Raw genomic sequence first — 20,085 nt, 5'->3', positions numbered from 1 at the left:
GCATAAAAACAGACAGATGGATGAATGGACTCAAATCTAAGTCCCAGATGTAAGTCCACACACCTATAGCCATCTGATTTTTAACCAAGAAGCCAAAATTACACAATGGAAAATAGAAAGCATCTTCAACATAACTGGATGTCTGCATGTAGAATACAAATAGATTCATATCTATTACCCTGCACAAAACTCAAGTCCAAGTGGATCAAAGGCCTCAACATAAATCGATTATACCAAACGTGATAGAAGAGACAATGGGGAATAGCCTTGAACACATTGGCACAGGAGACTACTTCCCAAATAGAACACCAGAAGCACAGACACTAAGACTGACAATTAATAAATAAGATTTCATGAAACTGAAAAGCTTCTGTAAAGCAAAGGACACCATCAATAGTACAAAATGACAGCATGTTGAATTTCCGGAAAAAGATCTTCATCAACCCCACGTATGACAGAGGGCTGATCTCCAAAATATATGAAATAACCAGAAATAAAAAAAATCATATAATTCAGTTAAAAATGGAGTTTCAGATCTAAACAGAGAATTCTCAACAGAAGAATCTCAAAAGCCGAGATACACTTAAAGAAGTGTTCAACATCCTTAGTCAACAGGGAGATACAAATCAAAACGACTCTGAGATTCTGTCTTATACCTGTCAGAGTGGCTAAGATTAAAAACACAATTGACAGCTTATGCTGGAGATGATATAAAGCAAGGGGAACACTCCTCCACTTCTGGTGGGGGTATATATTTGCACAGCCACTTTGGAAATCAATATGGTGGTTTGTCAGAAAGTTGGGAATCAATCTACCACAAGACTCAGCTATACTACTTCTGGAGATATACCCAAAGGATTTCAATCACACCTTAAGTACACTTTCAAAACTATGTTCATAGAAGCTTTATTTGTAATTTCCAGAACCTGGAAACAAAGTAGATGCCCCTTAAATGAAGAATGTGTAAAGAAAATGTGGTATATTTATACATTGGACATTACTCAGCTGCTGAAAAAAATGATATAATAAAATTTTAAGGTAAATGGATGGAACTAGAAAAAAATTAATCATGAGTGAAGTAACCCAGATGCAGAAAGATAAACTTATTAGTGGATATTAGCTGTAAAGTAAAAGATAACCATGCTACAATACACAGACCCAGAGAGGCTATATAACAAGGAGGGCCCAAGGGAGACATGTGGTTTTCCTGGCAACAGGAAATAGAAGAGATCTCATGGGTGGACTAGGAGCAGGTAGAGATAGGAACATCAGGATCAGGCTGGGGTGAATGGAGTCGGAGAGTGCTAAAAAAGATGACTGGAAAGGGGGGGCATTTTGAAGTCAAGTATAAACTTGTTGCAAGGGAAACTCCCAGGAATCTATGAGGGTGACCTCAGATAAGACTCCTAGCAATGGTGTATGTGTAGCCTGAACTGGCAACCTCCTATGACCAGATGGGACTCCAGTGGATGGACTGGGACATTGGCCTACCACACAGCCACACAACCTTTGACTTACAGTCTTTCCTGCCTATGGATGTGAGGAGGGCGCAGGTAAGGGTGGTGTGGGGATTGTAGGAGTAGCTAACCAATGTTGAGTTCAACCTCAGACTCATATCATGAGAGTGAGCCCACTTGTGACACTTCCTGGAGTGTCAGGACACAGAGGCTGGATGGATGGGACACCTAGGACAGAATGAAACATGATGGGGGAAAAAATGTTGATTTTCTGCTGACTCATTATTAGTAATATTCTGCTATACTCATAGATTTGTGACTACCCCAATTGTCATCCAGAGAGCCTTTATCCAATAACTGGTGGAAACAGATGCAGAAACCCACAGTCACGCACTGGGCAGAGCTTGGGGAATCCTGCTGAAGAGAGGGAGGAAGGCCTTTAAGAGCCAGGGGTGACAAGGATATCACAAGGGATCCCACAGAAACAACTAACCTTGGCTCACAGGAGCTTAGAGACTCTGGAACTACAACGAGGGAGCCTGCATGGGACTGACCTAAGACCTCTGAGTATATATGAAACAATCTTGTAGCTTGGTCCTCTTATGGGACTCCTCACTATGGGAGAAGGGGCTGTATCTAACTCTTTTGCTGGCTTTTGGGACTCTTCTCATACTAGGTTACCTTGCCCAGCCTTAATACAAGGGGAGAAGCTTAGTCCTACTGCAACTTGATAGGCCATGCCTTGTTGACATCCATAGGAGGCCTGCCCCTTTCTGAACAGAAGCAGAGGAGGAGTGGATGGAGTAGGCAGGGGTGAGGTGAGGTGAGAGAGTGGGAGGAGAGGTGGAAAAAGAAGAAAAAAAATGTCTTTATAGAGAACAACGACTGAAATTCGTTAAAGGATTAGCATGAAAATGAGTAAATATTGAAAATGACCTGGTAATAGATATTAAAAATTCATGTAGGTAGACAGACCAAATCAGAGCCCTGGTGGTAATGTTGCCAAGGTGTAATTTGGGTCTTGATTCTGCCTGTGGGAATGGAAGATGCCTTAGGGATTTTCACTTATATGTATTGAATTTGTTTCAGATCCCAAAGGTTAATGTGATTGGGAAGCTGCAATCAAATATACAGAATTTATATTCTGGACTGGAGATGCTTTCTGAGTCAGGTTTTTGAGCCATTTTAAAACACAGAGAGGGAGATTTTAAAGTGTTTCTTCCATTACTTCCTGAAATAATCATATTGTGATAATCACCTCATTCCCTATTTCATCACATCTCCAACTTGCTTTCTCCCCTCCTTCATAAATCATTTAACTCTGACTCATTCAGTTATTGTCTATATTTATCATCTATTTGCTTGTTAACTATCATGGCTAAAGTGCAAATAAAATACAATCCTAGATTATAAAAGATCTAGACAAATAGAGTATTGAATTGTTGACTGAATATTGGAGAAGAATTTTTTTAATATTTATTTATTTATTATGTATACAGTGTTCTGTCTGCGTGCATGCCTGCATGCCAGAAGAGAACATCAGATTTCATTACAGATGGTTGTGAGCTGCCATGTTCTTGCTGGGAATTGAACTCAGGATCTCTGGAAGAACAGATAGTGCTCTTAATCGCTGAGCCATCTCTGCAGCCCAAGAATTTTGATTAGGTAATTCAAAAGTGGAAGGAGAACTATCGCAATTCAAACAAAGTAAAAAACAAACAACAACAACAACAAAAGAGGATTTATGGCACTTTTAACATTGAAATTTGATCAGCATATAAAAACTGATATGTAAGGATATCCTTGGCTACCTGGGCTATGTAAAAAAAAATCAGAAGACTACAAAAGGACTTAGAAGTTTGGAGGAAATACCTATTATTAGGACATGATTAGCAGTAAACATAGGCAGGAGATGAAATTAGTTGCAAGACTTCTTGGACATATGGGCATGCATGCTGGCTTTTGAACTACATATTGTATATATTATGTTGTATACATTTGAATATATTGTAACATTGTAAATACTGGTAGCAGAGCTAGGACCTATGATTGTGTTTTGATTTGGGGCAGGTTATGCTTTTTTCAGTACTCCAAATGGAGATGACAAACATATTCTATCAGTAACTATGCTGATATTTATTGTTTGAAAATCATATCCAGAAGCTTCATTGCCTGCCATTGTCCTTCAGTTCATGGGTTTGTTTTACTCAGATTATAAGAGACACATGTCTACTTCATGTCAGGGTTACCCTATATCAATTTTTTTTCAACTGAACTTTTAGAAAATAAATTTCTATAAATCGATTTATTAAACTTCCTGATCTGTTTTTCCATAAATACATTGCATTTTCATTTAGTATTAGAAAGGTTTACTAATTTTTTTAGCAGGCTCAGAATTTGGGAGTTATATTTACTTTTTATACATGTGTATTTGTGAGATTGTGATCGTGAAAACTGCAGACAATATGATAAAGTAACTTTTCAGCCTCTCTTCAATTGCACACTGTGTGCACTCAATTAGGAACAGCACTGAAGACAGAACTGTTGACACGCTGACTTGTCAACATCTGGGTGACATCATCAGATTTCTAACTTGTCCAACCTACTAGGATTCCAGCACAGGGCCAAGACCAAAGACATGCATCTCCTCTGGCTCACCAGAAAGGCAACCTTTAACATAGACTTCATAAAGAATTTGTGTAGAGATATTTTATTTACTTGGTCTGATGGGAAAGATACAAGAGCCTCTGATTAGGGCTTTTGCCTAGAAAGTAAACATAAGTGTTTGAAAGCATTCCAGAAAGTGAGTTAATTTTAGAACTTCTTAGTAGATTATGAAGTGAAAGAACATTAATATTCTAGAGAAGTAATCATATCCCTTTGGGTTGTACTATGTTTTCAATGGAGGTTAATTGTGAAAGCTAACTTTCTGTTGATAAGAATTCTTTTTTTTTTTACATTTATTTTGAACACTTGGTTCATTTTATAGCTAATTTTACATAATTGCATTAACAGCTACAGTTTTTAAACTGAATCAGTTCATAACTAATTGCTAAGACTCTCAATCCTCCTTCAGGCTAATAAAAGAAATTATACTGTGACATAATGTTATTTAATAAACTAATAAATGCGGGAAACAGAGCAATGGGTAAGAACCTTATTTCTTGAAAACTTGTTGTTGCATACATATATTTTAAATAATTACCACTTCATGCAATTAATAGTGTCCTGCATACGTTTATCTTTTCAGCATAAAGAGGCTATTATTTTCTTACTACAATGTACTCTCTGCCTGTGGCAGTCAATTAAAAGAAGATTGAATAAAAAATCACATAGAAATGGTTCTGTATAGTGTGCTTCTTAGCCTTTATACACATTCCAAACAAGTTACAAATAGCCATGCATTCACTCGTATGTCGACACTGGCAAGGGAGAATCAGTCATATTTGAAGAATAGTGAACTCTGGCATATGAACTGTGCACAGATGACAGTGTATAAGAATTTGGATCTCTGAAAACCTTTTACTTTGAAGCTGTAAAGTAGAATTTTTTTCAGAGACTAGACCATCTGGTGCTCTGATTAATGTGAAGGATGAGGGAAACTGCATTAACTTCCTGTTACTGGGTTCTGTGAAAATTATTTTCCTTGACCTGCTGTACCTTTTGACCCTGTTATTTTTTTTTCACACGTTATCTAGACTGAAATTTCTCTTATTTCAGCAAATCATACACGAATACTTGGCATTGTCTTATGAAATGTTTTGCTCTTACTGGATAATAATTGATGGAATTTTTAGTTCTTTGTGAATATGATTAAAATTTAATTATGTGATTTTGTTATTGTGTATATAGGAATATCCTCAAGAAAAAGTGAATATGTCTATAGGCCACCTTTTGTTTATGAATAGAATTCTGCATACTTTCAGGAATTTCTTTTAGCCTGTTAGCTGATGATTACCTCAGAAAATTTTCAAGTTATAATATATCTCTAGTTTGGGTGGATAAAGATGTAATTAAGTGAATCTACTCCTCTATATTTTATCATGTTATTTGAAGTTGCTTTATTATACTGAAAATAATTTTACTGTATGAAAATATTTTCTTTAGACTTTCAATGAATCAAACAACTTTCAAATGTATGTGCTTGTTTATTCTCCATTTTGTTACTATCTGAAAAAAATGCATCAACTAAATGTACAACTAACAGTAAAGGCATTTTGAAAATCCATATGGAAACCTACTAATTTAGAAGCATGCATATATATATATATATATATATATATATATATATATATATATACATACACACATACAACGTCACAACTACACATCTTTTGCTAGCAAGAAAAATCTCCAGTGCCAGAAATGGCTTCCATCTTGTTGAGTCATTGGTCAAAGGGGGCCTATAGACCTTTCAAACATCACAAGCTATTTCAAAGTCTATGATTTCTTTCTCCAACCTGATAATAAGGTCCTATTTATGAAGCCAATACTTATGTCAATGAACATGGAGAAGTCAATCTAGTGCTCAACCTGAAGATTCATCCTTATTGAATATTATTCATGGTACTATAAGGTACTCTGCATATTAACAGAGAAGAAAGGTAATCAATTTCACCTAGCTACAATACCTGAGACACCTCCCTGCCTGCAAGATACACAGCAATAGTGACACAACCATTATGGGAGTAACCAACACCTTTCAGGTTGGATTTTATGGCCTGCCCCATGAGATGGAACCAATACCTGACAGTGCTAAAGTGGCCAAGAATCTGAGATTAGCTAGTTCATGGACTTATGGGAAAACCTACTGCTACCTTTCTGCTAAAGCAGTGGTTCTCAACTTGTGGGCCACCACCCCTTTGGGGTTGCATATCAGATATCCTGCATATCCGATATTTACACTGTGATTCATAAAAGTAGCAAAATTACAGTTGTGAAGAAGCAACAAAATACATTTATGGCTGAGGGTCACCATCGCCTGAGAAACTGTATAAAGGGTATAGCTAGAGTTTTCCTGCCTGGCCCACAGTCAGGACAAATCTCTCTCACGCGCCAGTCCCACAGCCACTCAGACCCAACCAAGTAAACACAGAGACTTATATTGCTTAAACACTGTATGGCCATACCAGGCTTCTTACAAACTGTTCTTACAGCTTAAATTAATCCATTTCTATAAATCTATACCTTGCCACGTGGCTCGTGGCTTACCGGCATCTTCACATGCTGCTTGTCATGGCAGTGGCTGGAAGTCTCCTTCCGCCTTCCACTTCCCAGCTTTATTCTCCTCCTTGTCCCACCTATACTTCCTGCCTGGCTACTGGCCAATCAGTGTTTTATTTACTAACCAATCAGAGCAACATATTTGCCATACAGAACATCCCACAGCACTTCCCCTTTTCTTTATTTCAAAAAGGAAGGTTTTAACCTTAACCTAGTAAAATTACATATAATTTGGGAATTTGGGCATAGCTTCTCTTACTACTTCCTGCTGGAGGGGGGTGCTGTATCTTATGGGGACACAAAGATAATTTTAAGATCATGGAGTAGTCCATGAGGCTGTATTGTCTGAGCCAGTTGCCTTCAAACCGTTCTGGATGTTGGATCATCTGGGCCATGGTGTCATTGGAGACCTTTCAGGGGGTCTTGGCTGGTCAAGCCTGGTGTATCTTAATTTGGAACAAATCCATAGCCTCTGATTTTCTGTGGAAACAAAAGCAGAGATTCTTTTCCAAAGCAACATATCCTTATATCCAAATTTTGAAGTCAAGGTACCTTTAAAATTTACATTTTGGCATAACTCAACAGCTTTTACAATCAAATGTTTTTCTTCAGTTACGAATATCAAAGACAACATAATCCAGATTCTCTGTGTGATAGCCATCTTTACATGGCTTATTACCTTTAATGTTTCTTTAAAGACTTTATTTTTAAAAACTATCTATTTGTTTATATAACTGTATATTTTCCTTTTTTTCTCTTTTAAGCCTATGTACATTTTTACATACATTGTAAACTATTTTATCTGAATTAGTCTTATTGTGAACCTATTGCTTTAAACTGCAGCCTTCTAAGCCTGAAACGGTGCTGTGGCTGCTGGCTCCGCCCACTTTAGCTTCCTAACATGGTGGTGGTAAGTTTTCCGCCAGCTCTGGGAGCTATCGAGTCTCAGAAATAGTGGGTCTATGCTTCTATCAAAGCAGTGTGTAGCCCAGAAACCACTTTTTTTGTTTTGTACTAGCAAAGGCTAAATCCACCACGCAGCTTAATGTGCCACTTGCAGAGGCCTCATTCCCGCCATACTGCAGGTTGAGCATGCACGCTAGGAACCTGCCAGTAGCTCAAACATGCAGGCTGCCACTAACTTGAGAGAGACAACTAGGAACTGTTTTTAGCTCCGTTTTAGAATCTTTTTTCTCAGATTTTAGGTGGAAACTCTTGCCAACATGTTGGGCACCAAAAGGGTCACAGCATTAGGATGATTGAGAACCACCGTGCTAAAGGAACATAGCATTAAATGATAGATAGTTACATAGTCCAACCCTCACCAGATGTGAATCATTTTTAGTTGATGGGAATTAACACAGAGACCTCCAACTAGACAATGTGCAGTGAATGAGATATTTGAAGCACTCGCCACTAAATAAGATGCCTTTCTCCAATCAAGTTGTTCTCAGGCTTCCTAATGTTGTGATCCTTTAATACAGTTCCTCATGTTATAGTGACACCCAACCATAAAATTATTTTCATTGCATTTCATAATTGTAATTTTGCTATTATTATGAATCCTAAAGTAAATATCTGATATGCACAATCTGATATGTGACCCCTGTGAAAGCATCCTTCATTCCCCAAGCAGGTTATGACCCACAGGTTGAGAACCATTGCTTTAAGCCCTCCCCCTATGTATCATGGATCTATGTGGAGGAAGAGGTGGGAAAATCATAAGAGTTGGCAGTGGTGCACGGCTCCAAGGAAATAGTATCTCCCATACACAATAGGAGTAGTATACAAATAGACTCACAGAAAAAGCAGTAGAACTAATAGAACCTTATAGGTTCAATCTAGACAAGGTTCAAGCCCTGAGAGAAGGAAACATTCATGGGCTCCTGTAGTGGATGATTGATTGATAAATAAAACACTGATTGGCCAGTAGCCAGGCAGGAAGTATAGGCGGGACTAGCAGAGAGGAAATTTGAGAGAACAGGAAGGCGGAGAGGAGGAGACGCCAGCCTGCCATCCAGGGAGCATCATGTAAAGGCAGCAGGTAAAGCCACAGAACACGTGGTGACATATAGATTAACAGAAATAGGCTGAGTATAAGAGTAAGAGCTAGACAATGGTAAGCCTGAGGTAATGGCCAAGCAGTTTAAATAATATAAGCGTCTGTATGTTTATTTTATAATTGGGCTACAGGACTGCCGGGGCTTGGCGGGGCCCGGAGAGAAAAACTCTAGCTACAGGCTCCCATCCCCAACAACTAAACTATTTACAATTGATACTTATTGGGAAAGGAAAATAAGTTTTCTCCAATAGAATGTTACTGGGTATCATAACCACATTCAAATGCAGGCCCCATGCCTAAGAGTAGTTGACTAACAAAAAGAGTTCCATGTGCTAAGTGCTATGTGCTATGTGTTTTCTTTCTTTCTTTCTTTCTTTCTTTCTTTCTTTCTTTCTTTCTTTCTTTCTTTCTTTCTTTCTTTCTTTCTTTTTCTTCCTTCCTTCCTTCCTTCCTTCCTTCCTTCCTTTTTTCTTTCTTTCTTTTTCTCTCTCTCTCTTCATTCCTTTGTTTCTCTTCTTTCTTTCTTTCCTTCTTTTCTTCATTAGCATTTTGTCTTACTGTGTTTATGTTTGATTATTTTGATATTTGTTTCAGGAAGTTTATTGTTTATGAAAGAGGGAGAGAAAAGAATAAGAGTGTTGGTAAGCAATGAGGTGGAGAGGATTTGGGAGGATCTAGGGAATAGGAAATTATGAACAAAATATATTGTATGGTGAAAATTTAAAATACAAAATAAATCAATTCATTGAAGATACTATAAAAATACAAAAATTAATTTAAAGAGATTTAAATTTTCATCTGTTACTTTCTATGTATTTCAACAATCTCAAGATATATATGTACAAAACAATATATTTCTACTTCCATTATTTTCTAGTTTCAAATGTAAGTTTGTATAATTAAGAAAATTTTAAGTAAAAAAATGTGTATCTTCATCTTAATAGGTAATTTTTCCATCTATAAAGAAAAAGAAACTTATCTAGCTAAATTACACTCTTGGAACATTAGTACATATTTTCAGGAGACAATATGATTAAGATTGAATAGTCAGTTTATACGCCAACATGAGTTAAGCTAGAACATTTTAAATCACATATATGTGAGCCATATTTTGTTCACCTTCTGTTAATGGAAATGGCTGTTTTGTACTTAAGGCTCATACTATAGTGGCAGGTTTCGGCAACAAGTTTCTTATGTTTATCCATTTAATTCCCACTGAACAAAGTACACATATGAGAACTGGGAACATAATAGATCATTTAGAGTTAAGACTATATCAAGTAACTTACCAAAATGTTTTGTCCCTTTAATCTTAATATCTATTCTCATATCAAAGTAACTTGTACAGGTATATTTTTGCCTGTATACTTTTACCACTATGAATAGTATGATAACAATCCTCTGATCCAGAAATTTTTGTTAGTATTCATATGCAGCTCCCAGGATTTCATTGCAAAACTATTATGCTCATGGATAAGTTCACTAGGAGCCACAAACTCTTGCACAACATAAATTTGCATGTAACTGTTTTCTTCCTGTGAACCATATTTTTCTAATAAAAGCAGAACCATGTCTCCATTGGTCAAATCTAGCATTCACTTCACATTCAATTCAAGCACATTCTTGACAGCTTATCAAACATGGAAGTTAAAAATACTTTGGTATGAGCCCACTGAGCCACATTGATGATAGCTGATGCTTTATAGATGGGAAAAAGCACACCAATATTATTTACAGATGAAAAAAATGCATAAATTTAAAATTATATATATTTCTCATGTGTGTTTGACTGAGAGGTTATTTCTCTAAAATCCATATTTCATTTACTTCATTCCTCATCTGTCACATGAGAATCTTTATTTTCTTCAGCATTGATGATATCTAGAATTTACATTCCTTAGTTCTTTATTTGTTGGGTTCACTTAAATTTGATTACACAGTGGTTTCAAATAAGTGAAAACATTCTCATCAATATTTACATAGTAAGTGTTTTTAAATGAGGATTATTAGTAAATGATATCTTCTTTGAAAGCATTAGTAATAGTTATAGTTAAGTCTTGTTTCTTATAAAAAACAAAAGATGAAATACACTGATCAATTTGTTCTGAATGTTCCCCTCACATAGACGAAAATTTAGAGGGCTCATCTTCTAAATATATTCTGATCTTACTATTCATGGAATTTTTTTTATTGTGAAGGATAAATGAACATATAAGCCAAAATTACCATGTGAATTATTTCTTTCTCTCTATAATATCTATTTAAATATATTCAGTTTCCCTTTGCAATTTTGCAATCCAGGTATATCTTAACCAAAGTTCAGGAATCCATTTTCTTGAAATGGAAATAACAATGGAGAAAATCCAACACTCTACTAGTTTTGTAGGATGAGAGGGGCCCAACATCAGTGTGGCCAGTTCTCCAAATTATGGAGCCATTACTTGTTTAGAGTACAATAAAGCAGGTTCAATCACAGTGTACCTTTTAAAGTTGGTGACCAATGTCAAATAACTTTAGAGTTGGTAATTTTGTAGCTATATCAACCCATTCTCTGTCTCTAAATTTCTACTCTGTATTTTGGTTTGAAGCCAAATTTTCCTTTGCTAAAACTCATCTATCATATTATGTTAAATCTTATGTAAAATCCCTCATTTACCTTGATTATATTGGAAAATTCCTGTTTTTCAAACAATGTACATTCTAATTTACTAGGAATTAGCATTACAAGATTGCATTCTAGGAAAACAATATTCACCCCATAAAATATAATTTTTTGTCTTCTGTTGCAACTTTAAAACGAAAATATGTGTGACATTCTATAGTTTTCTTTTTTTGAAAACTGTATATGAATTTTTTTTACAAAAAGATGGGATTTGTGCAATGAGGAATAGAAGAGAAATAAAGTTACATCTTTAAAATAAGGGTTTTTTCAACAAAAGAGATTTTTAGAAGATGTTTAAGTTATAAAAACTTTCTTTATGGATTAGAGCAACTATATCTCACACAGCTTATGTGACTTTCCTTGAAAAAGTCTCCATAGGGAAGGAACAAGCCCCAAATGTTGTAGTAATCTGTGTATTTATATACACACTGAGACTTTACATTATGTGAGCAACTGTTGTGTGGTGGCTATTGCTCACTCAGGTAGAGATATTGTGAATTTCTCAAATGCTTTAAACATAGTGTCTTTTGGGGTTTTTTTCTTAGGGTTATATTGCTGTGAATATACACTGTGACCATTGCAACTCTTATAAAGGAAAACATTTAATTGGTTGGCTTATAGTCCAGAAGTCTAGTCCATTATCATCATGGCAGGAAACATGGCAATATACAGGCATACATGATGCTGGAAAGGTAGCTGAGAGATCTACATCTAGATCCTCAGGCCAGACACATTGGCCAGGCTTGAACATCTGGAACTCAAAGCCTGCCTTCTAGTGACACACTTCCTCTAACAAAGCCACACCTACTCCAACAAGGCCACACGCTCTAATAGTGACTCTCTTTATGGATTTTGGGAGCCATTTTTTTCCTTTTCTTTATTTTATTATTATTAAGAGATTTTTTCTATTCATTTTACATACAACCACAGATTCCCTTCTCTTTCCTCCTCCCTCCCCTCAGCCTTCCCCCCAACCCACCCTCCATTCCCACCTCCTCCAAGGCAAGGTCTCCCATGGGGAGTCAGCAGAGGCTGGTACTTTCAGTCCAAGCCCCTCCTCCCTTTACCAAGGTTGCCCAAAGTGTCCCACCATAGGCGCTAGGTTCCAAAAAGCCAGACAGGTCCTGCTCCCACTGCCTGGGTGCTCCCGAAACAGTTCAAGCTAAGTCTTGCCTTATCCAGAGGGCCTAGTCCAATACCATGGGGGTTCCTCAGCTTTTGGTCCACAGTTCATGCATTTTGGGGAACCATTTTTATTCAAACCACCACATTCCACTCCTTGGCCCCCATAGGCTTGTAGCCATATCATAATGCAAAATGCTTTTAGTCCAATTTCAAAAGTCCCCAAAGTCAGTCACAGTATCATCATTGATTAAAAGTCAACAAAGTTTGATGTCTCTTTTGAGACTCACGCAATCTCTTAACAGTAATTCTTTGTAAAAATATAAATGAAAAAGCAGATCACATACTTCCAAAATACAATGACATAGGTCATATATTACCATTCCTAAAGGGAGCATAGTGAGGAAATTCTGGATCAGAGAAAAACCAAAAACCAGCTGGGCAAGCTCCACGTTCTATATCTCCATGTTTAATGCCAAACACTCTTTAGATCTCTAACTCCTTTCAGCTTTTTTTTTTTTTTTCTTTTTTTTTTTTTTGGTTTTTCGAGACAGGGTTTCTCTGTGTAGCTTTGCGCCTGTCCTGGAACTCACTTGGTAGCCCAGGCTGGCCTCGAACTCACAGAGATCCGCCTGGCTCTGCCTCCCGAGTGCTGGGATTAAAGGCGTGCGCCACCACCGCCCGGCCAGCTTTTTTGACTAAAGCATGCTTCCTTCTTTTGGGCTGGTTCCACTCCCTGTTAGCAGCTCTCCTCAACAGGTATCCCATGGCTCTGGCACCTCCAATACTTTTGGGTCTCCAAGGCAATCCAGGCTTAGCTTTCAGAGCTTCGCACAATGGTCTTTCTAGACCTCAGTATAGGGATACCCCAACACGTGCCTGGTACTCTTAGTCATGGAGGGGATTCTATAACCCCTTTCTTCCATCCTTGACTGTAAAGCCAGAACCATGTGGCCGAAGCTGCCAAGTTCTGTTGCCTGCTGGACCTGGAACATGGCCTCCTAGTTCAATTACATCTTTGTAGGCTTTTTGTTTTCAATGGTTTCCTTCATTGCCTAAGCTTAGATGTCCTGAAACTCTATACGTAGACCAAGCTGGCCTCAAATAGAGATTCCTTTGCCTCTGCCCCTAGAGTGCTGGGATTAACAACATGCACCACCACACCTAGATCTAAACTTTTATTTAATTCCTTTTCAAAAAGTTAAAAGCTTGAGTGGGTGCAATTTTGCCCTGAGGGCACCACTCATTTTATTCTATTTAACTTTAGGATCTGCTTTAATTTGATTCCTCCTTTAACAGAGGATTTAGGTCCATTCCGCTTCCTGGTAAGGACTTTCTCCTTAAATTGTCCATTTTCTATTTTTATTTGATCAGCTTACTGCTTTTCATTATAGATCTGCATAGGAGTGAATGCCAATAAACACATGTCACGGTAGATACTAGGCTGTTTTGAAATTTCTCTGCCAATACAATTAATCTAAAATTCTTCAATTTAGCCTTAGACAGATATTTTGGACAAGAGCAAAAAGCAATCACATTCTTCACCAAAATATTACAAGAATGGTCTCTAGGCCATATACAAATGTTATCCTCTGAAAGCTCTTTAGCCATGCCCCAACAGTTCAAATCATCCTGAGCACCAATGTCTTTCCTATGAGTATGACCCATTAAGGCCTACTTAAAGCATTCAACTGCTTTTCTAATCTGAAGTCCCAAAGTCCACATTCCTATAAGAAACACGGTCAGGCCTATCACAGAAATTTCTCAGTCCCTGGTACCAACTTCTATGTGTCTAAGGGGGCCCATTTTCATTTCATTCATTCATTTAAACCACAGGGTTTAAAATTGGATTTTAACCATACAAAAGTAGAAAACTACCACTCCAGAAATGATTAAGTAATTCTTGAATGAGATAAGGTTATTCACATCTGTAATCTCAACACTTGAGATGCTATATTAGAACAGAAGACTAGCACTTAGATTTCAGTTTGGGCTACAGAGAGAAAACCTGTCTCAAAAACAAAACAAAATCAGATGTGTGTCTTTTTCTCAGGTTTTTCCAGTTTTGGAGCCAATGCTTATATTTTAAATGATCTACATGGTTTGGTATTTTATATGATCTACATGAAAATTAAAAAGTGAACATATTACTATTTTGCTTTATATAAACTCAGTCATTATAAATATCAACAAAATAGAGTTACTATAGTATCAAAATGGAAAAGCATTCTATGAATATTGTAATGTGAAACTTCCCTTTCTCTGGTGAAATCAAATGAAAGAAATGTTAGGCTTGTACAAATCATAAATGGATTGATAATGGGGCTTTGAAATTTGTGGTAATCTCACTCACAGCAGGTGATAAAAAATTTTCTAAATCAGACTGCAAATACTTTTCTAGATGTTTTAATCAGGATCATATGTGGACATTTATGTAAGTACAAAATTATAAATCTCTTTTACATGAAACTATGAATATATATTTTAAGCTACTAAATTAATAAAACAGTGACTAGAACTCAGTCTTTAAGAAATACATCCTTTGCTGGATAGTGGTGGCTCATACCTTTAGTCCCAACACTCAGGAGGCAGAGGCAGGTGGATCTCTCTGAGTTATAGGTCAGCCTGGTCTACAGAGCTAGTTCCAGGACAGTCAAGGCTATATACACAAAACAAACAAACAAACAACAAACACCCTGTCTCAAAGAAAACAAACAAAACAAAACAAAGAACGGAGAAGTATATCTTTTGCCATTAGCGAAACATATCTTAAACGTTATAAAAGAAAACTTGAATCCTAAAACCATACAACTCTAGAAATTCATTATATATTTTAACAATATGGTAGGAGGTAGGCAGAAGTGGAATTCAAGAGGAGTCTTATTAAATATAACAAATTCTTTAACTATTAATCATGAAGCAAGTGACTATTCACTAAACATTTTCAAATATTTTGAAGAAGTCATGGTGATTTCTGGGCTTTAGAAACACTGAAGGAAGTAGCTTCATTGAATAGTGAAATGAGAAGTAGTTAGTTACCCAAGTGTAAAGGGAAGCTCAAGTCCTGAAAGGAAAAGAAGACCAGGTTTTCCACTTTACACAAGAGAATAACAGTAAAGAATTTCAAAATAACTATTAATCTGCATTTGTGAGATACAATTTATGTATAATAAAACAAACTGATAAACATTATAATTAACAATTTTTTTAAATATATATATATATATTCATGTAACTGCAAATAAATGAAACCATAAAGTAAGTCTACCATTTACAAAATATTGTTGAGCAAGCAGAGTAGTATACTTAACTGTTACATATAAACTATAAGTTTTTCTTCATTTATACTTTTACAATTTATAATAAATTATCTGTATCCAAATAATTTACAATCTATGCACATCTATTTCTATAAATTTGGAATATTTTCTAATAACCTATTGCACATAACTAATTTTAAAAATCATTTTACATTCTAAATGTTTATTTTCTCAATTGAGCTCATTTATTTACTTGCTTATTATTTATTATATTTTGTACTCTCTGTTTTGCTGTGAAATGCCATTCTGTACGCTGTGAATATGTGTTGCTCTGATTGGTTGATAAACAAAATGCTGATTGGCCAGTAGCTAGGCAGGAAGTATAGGTGGGATAAGCAGATAAGAAGAATTCTAGGAAGAGGAAGGCTGATTGAGGAGTCACCAGCCAGACACAGAGGAAACAAGATGACAAGGCAGAACTGAGAAAAGGTACCAAGCCACATGGCTGAACATAGATAAGAATTATGGGTTAATTTAAGTGTAAGAGCTAGTCAGTAATAAGCCTGAGCTAATGGCTGAGCAGTTATAATTAATATAAGCCTCTGTGTGTCTACTTGGGGAATGTGAGTGGGAAAGATTTGTCCTGACTGCAGGCCGGCCAGGACATAGGAAAACTTCCAACTACATTTTGTGTGTGTGTGTGTGTGTGTGTGTGTGTGTGTGTGTGTGTGTGTGTGTGTCCTATCAAAACTGAAGGACAAATACAATCACAAATTTACATTAATGCAAAGTTACAAGTAGCTTCCTATTCTATGTTTTAAGCTAATTATATTAACATATGTACCCTCTTTGAAATAAAAAGAAAAAAATAAGATTTGGTGAGCAGCAGAGGTGGTGAGAAGCCTTATATTTTTTAAAGTATTTTTTCTATAGAAAGTTTCATTTTTAATTTCTTCAACTTTTTAATTTGTCCTAATATTTGTATCAGTGCAAAATGAAGGATATTTATGTGCTTGATTATGACTCATACACAGTTTTTATTTTATCTTGCAGATTGATACGATTTTTTTACATAAAGTGGTCTTTAGAATAGTTTGTATTTGTTTCTGCATGGAAGTATCATTAGGATGTTTCATATCTGTTAATCTATACTGTTTTTTAATGTACATGTGGTTATTTGTGTATCTATACATATGACTAAGAATATATTTTAATATAAGCTCATATTGATAATTCTGATGGTCAATCATACTTCAGAGCTCATACTAATTGCCTTTTCTTTTCATTAAGTCTTTGAGGGTGAGAAATCTCACCTCCACTGCCTATGATTTCAAATGCTCATCCTAGTATACTTGGAATGTCATTTCTTCATTCCTCTTTTTTTTTTCTTTTTTCAGGGCTGGGCATTTTCTCTGCAAGTGCTCTAGTACTAAACTACCTTATAAGCCTTTCAGAATTTCAAAACCAGTCCCCTAATTGGAAGTGAGTTTCAACAAGAGTACTCTGCTAAGTTGTAGTGTAATAAATAAATGACGCTCTGTTTCCCACTATTTTCACTGCTGCTAGGTCACATTTCTTAACTACTAGGTCACAGTTAGATAATACAGTTACATTTTCCATAGTTTACATTTCTTCCAAGAAACTATCACTCCAAGTTGGTTTCAATTTAGTATCCATAAATGCCTATTTTTAATGATTTATTCTTCTGTGGGTTTTACCAAACACATAAAATTTATTTTATTACCATAGTATCAGATAGGGTCGATTTTTGCTATTGAATTTTTCCTGTTGATTGTCTCATTGGAATTCAACCACACTGACTTTTCTCAGCCTCTGGGAACCAGCTGTACTTTCCTCTGGCTTGTTTTAACTCTGTCACAACGACATTAGGCTTTCCTCTTCATTGACTTTCTTTTCCTCTCATGCCACGGGATGCAACTAACATTTCTATTCTCTCGTCTCATTGCTCATAAATTTCTGAAGACTTTCAAACAATGTGATCATGTTCATTAGGAACGGAATTTTACTTCCTTATTACCAACATAATTTTTAGGTTTTTTTTCATTACATTATTATAGTAACTATCATATTCATGGCAGCATTGAAGAAAACTGTTAAGAATTGCCTTAATCCTGACTATAGAAAAAAATATTCAGAAGTTCATCATGGAATATAATATTGAATGCTATTTATCATTCAAGGATGCCTACTTTCTACTCCTAGTTTGCAGAGATGTTTTTATCAAGGATGGTTGTGGAATAAGATTAGTGTTCTATATAACAAAATTATGCAAAGATCATATTTAAATTTAAAATGTATATTTGTTTTCAGAACAGACTTTACTCTTTAAACACTCTCTAAATCCAGCATAATTCATTGAAAAGGATTCTTATTACAGGTCTAGGCAATAAATTACATAAAGAGTACATAAAACATTTGGCCATGTCCTAAATGAGGATATTTTAAGGAGCTGGTATTATTTTGTTCTTCAAGGGTTAAAGATCTAACAAGAGGCCCCCAACTGAACATCAGTGAAATACAGAAAAATATCATGATACATAAACTGTAAGATAAAATTTGTGAGAAGTGGAATCATCAACTCTCTTCTAATATGTACTGCAGAAACAACTCACTCTCTTAAAAACTTCTAGAAATAAGAATGATGTACAAACACAAACAAACATTTTAGACCTTGTATGTACAAACTGTATCAAATAATATGAAAGAGATGTAAAGGAAAGTTTCATTTTACAGATGAATTCTTTGTACATGTACTATTCTAAAGAGATTATTTATGTGTTAGCATTGTAATTTGTTAAATGGCACACTGGTTCTATTCAGTGTTTATCAACTTCTATTAACATCAAATGATGAGGAAAAATCTGAGAGTGTATTATATTTTCTTCTCACTCACTTAGTAGTTTTCAAAAACTAAAAAAGAGAGTAAAAAAAAATAAATAAACCAGAAATAAAATATGGTGGAGGTGGAGCAATGTGGCTTTTTTTCCAACATTCCCGGTAAAGATGACAGCATGGTTACAGCTTCTAGCTGACTATGTTAAGCCAATCTGGTAAACTTGCCCACATTGAATACACTTTGGCTGCTGCAGCTAGAAGGTTCTTTCAGTGGGAATCAAACATGCAAACGGTGTAGTACTAATGACTGAGAGAAAACAGAAATCCATCCCGTAAGATGAAAGCAGAGTACACAAATTGGAACTGATTATCAAACATGTTGGTTTGGTTTATACTGTCATGAGCCCAGATTACAGAGAGCTCATGCACAGAGCTCAGAAACTATCTTGTTTACCAATAACCCATTCCCACAGCCCAGGTGGTACAAAGAGTAGCGTCTGTGATGTAAGAGTATAACCAGTCAGGTGGTGTTCATCTATTTGGTGTTTCTTTACTTATTTGTGATTGGAATAAGGGACGATCATATTTATTTCAGTAAGATCCATCTGGAGTTTACTTTGCCTAGAAGATCATGGCAATGGGGAAGAACCACGTGAACAGGAAAACTTTCTTTGAGCACAGATATAATAGACTTAGAACTGGAAGATGCCATTTATACAGCCATCTTAACCCTCAAGAAAAGCTTTGAAGGGCAAATGACAGAAGATAATGTAGAAGTTTGATCTACAATGAAGCTGGATTTAGGAGACTCATCCCAAGTGAAGTGAAGGATTGCTTGACTGTCATAGCATAATAAAGACATGCCTAAACAAACCAGATCTCACATAGTCTATCTACTTATACATATTTAAAGTATATTTCATTTGTTCACACCTATTTCTACATGGTTTAATGGATTCGTGTTTCTAGATAATTAATATCTAAATAATGATAAACTGTTAAACCAATTTTTAGCTTTAAGAGTTAAAGTTTGAACATACATCATTTTTCCTTTATCATAGTTGGTTTTTTGAATTGTATTACAAAGGAAAATGATAAATTTTCATAATGAGATCTCATTGCCCCTTTTACTACCAAATATGACTATGTTCTCATAAAACACAATTCTCATTTTTAATATACATCATTGCTTTTTGGACTGGAAAAAACTGTACAATTTTATAAATATATGAGACAGTCTATGAATTGTGTTAAGCACCTTTTGGTATGGATCACTGAGGTCTTGAATTATTGTGCAGTTGTATTACAGCAATAGAGTATTAAGTTAATTGGTCTCCTCTAGGAGACATGTGAGTAAATAAACAGTGGTGTGCTAGAAAAAAAATATGCTGAAGCATCTAGATATAATTACCAATGTACAGAAAACTGTAAGAATGTGAGAAA

General features: G+C 35.7%; 1 pseudogene; it reads left to right on the top strand.

Annotated features, from left to right (window-relative positions):
- The first annotated feature begins 1,454 nt into the window (after positions 1 to 1,454).
- On the top strand, positions 1,455 to 19,495 carry LOC128113189 (proteasome subunit alpha type-2-like; annotated as a pseudogene).
- The last annotated feature ends 590 nt before the right edge of the window (positions 19,496 to 20,085 follow it).

This window comes from Peromyscus californicus, unplaced genomic scaffold, assembly GCF_007827085.1.
Source record: "Peromyscus californicus insignis strain IS unplaced genomic scaffold, ASM782708v3 Scaffold_18__1_contigs__length_77618521, whole genome shotgun sequence".
Lineage (NCBI taxonomy): Eukaryota > Metazoa > Chordata > Mammalia > Rodentia > Cricetidae > Peromyscus > Peromyscus californicus.
This window is presented reverse-complemented; position numbering and strand designations above follow the sequence as displayed.